The sequence below is a fragment of the Octopus bimaculoides genome, chromosome 14 (genome assembly GCF_001194135.2).
Source record: "Octopus bimaculoides isolate UCB-OBI-ISO-001 chromosome 14, ASM119413v2, whole genome shotgun sequence".
Lineage (NCBI taxonomy): Eukaryota > Metazoa > Mollusca > Cephalopoda > Octopoda > Octopodidae > Octopus > Octopus bimaculoides.
Genome location: NC_068994.1, coordinates 46,907,646 through 46,909,475, shown reverse-complemented (window position 1 = coordinate 46,909,475; position 1,830 = coordinate 46,907,646). Strand labels below are relative to the sequence as shown.

General features: G+C 31.3%; 1 protein-coding gene across 1 annotated transcript in view; it reads left to right on the top strand.

Annotated features, from left to right (window-relative positions):
• Window positions 1-241: 241 nt before the first annotated feature.
• LOC106876377 (PR domain zinc finger protein 10) overlaps window positions 242-1,830 on the top strand; it is a 24,660-nt gene continuing 23,071 nt past the window's right edge. Inside the window, exon 1 of the mRNA XM_014924890.2 lies at window positions 242-1,384. The gene's annotated coding sequence lies outside the window, so the exon portion shown is untranslated. The remainder of the gene's footprint in view (window positions 1,385-1,830) is intronic.

The following is a 1,830-nucleotide window of genomic DNA, read 5'->3' as shown; positions in this document are numbered from 1 at the left end:
AGAGTCATTTTCTTTTCGTGCCTTAAAATTTAACACACGCATCGTTAAAATTTCCACTTATTATTTTTATTTTCCTAAAATTTTCGTTGCGTCTTGCAACCTTTTCAATAGTTTTGACTCTGTCAAAAGGTTGCAAGACGCAACGAAAATTTTAGGAAAATAAAAATAATAAGTGGAAATTTTAACGGTGTGTGTGTGTTAAATTTTAAGGCACGATTAGAAAATGACTCTCCCCAGACACAACAGAATATGCTTCAACACACGTACTCACATAAAAAGTCTTGCAAACCAAATCCAAAAACGAAATATATATATATATATATATATACACGCGCGATTTTTTATTAGTGGTTATTTGACCATAAAGGTTTTAGACGTTATAAAAATACCAGAAGAATAAAACAGGAAAAAAAAATGAAAAAAGAGAAAAAGAAGTTGTTCAAGAAAAAAAAGTTTCTCCCAACTTCGGAAAGTTTCTTTTAAGAAACATAATATAAAAGCAAACAAGAGAGGGGAGGGGATAGTGTCTGTTTTTCCACCCAAGTGTAAAAGAGCGGCCATCAAGGGAAGTAACTAATGTAAGCAACTGAAGTTAGCAATTAGATATATAGAGAAAGACAGAGAGAAAAACAAAGAGAGGAATAAAGAGAGAGAGAGAGAATAATATATACTTTATTTGGGAAATCCCTTCTTCCTCGTTATCATTTCTCTCGTTTTTTTAGAAACATTCTTTTTTTATTTGTTTTTTTATTAGTGTTTTCTTACACGATTCTTGTGACATCTGGAAACCGTATCGCTGACCAGTAAATGTATGTATACAAATATATATATGTAAATAAATACATATATTTGTATACACACATATAACAGCACAAACGCATATATTTGTATACACACACACACACACACACACACATATATATATATGGTTACTCTGTATATATTGGCTATGTATTACAGGCTCTTCGGTGGTACCGTGTACCGGAGATTGACAGTGTGAGAAAAAAGAAAAAAAATCTAAAAAAAAAAAAAGAAAGACAGAAGCGTGGTTCGCGCGACGCTGACGACAGCAAATGGCATTTTTTCAAAAGACCTACACTGATTACTTCTCTCGTACTCCCTGGACCTAGATTCGATCCTGTCATGACGTTTTAACACATTCGATGTCTCTGTTTACTTCTGTATAATCAGCATCTCTCTCGCTTCTGCCATCGTTGAATATCTACATGCAGTTATCTTTTTATCAACTTCCATCTTTCCCTGTCTCTCACTCTCTAATATAGATTATTATATATATATATGTATATGTAATATCGCACCTGCTGAGTGAAAAGAACACGTTTTGATCTCAAGTTATTTTACTGGAAAAAAAGAAAGAAAGCAAGTGAGTCTTAGAATTTTTTATTTTACTTCACATATTTTCTAAAATTCCTTTTAAAAAAAAGTTTTTCTGTGCGTATGTGTGTGCGTGGAAGGTGTTAATTACAAAAATAAGAAATACAGGTTGTTTAAATTGTGATATATTTTTTTCAACAATAATTTTAATTTGTGTAATGATGTTTTTAAGTTTGGGTCCAAAAACAACAACCAAACTTAAAGACAGCCAAATCGCGTCTAAAAGTACATCTTTGATGTAAAGATTCTTTTGAAAATGTATCCCGATCAATTTTTTTTTTTTTTTCTTATAATTCCTAATTTAATTTAGTTTTCCCTAAAACAACACCCGTAAAAAAAGAAAAAGAAAAAGAAATGAACAGTATGTTTCGTGATTGCTTAATACCCGAAAAAGTCTTTTACCGTTTTTGTTATTAGACAAAACTTAGAAGGCAG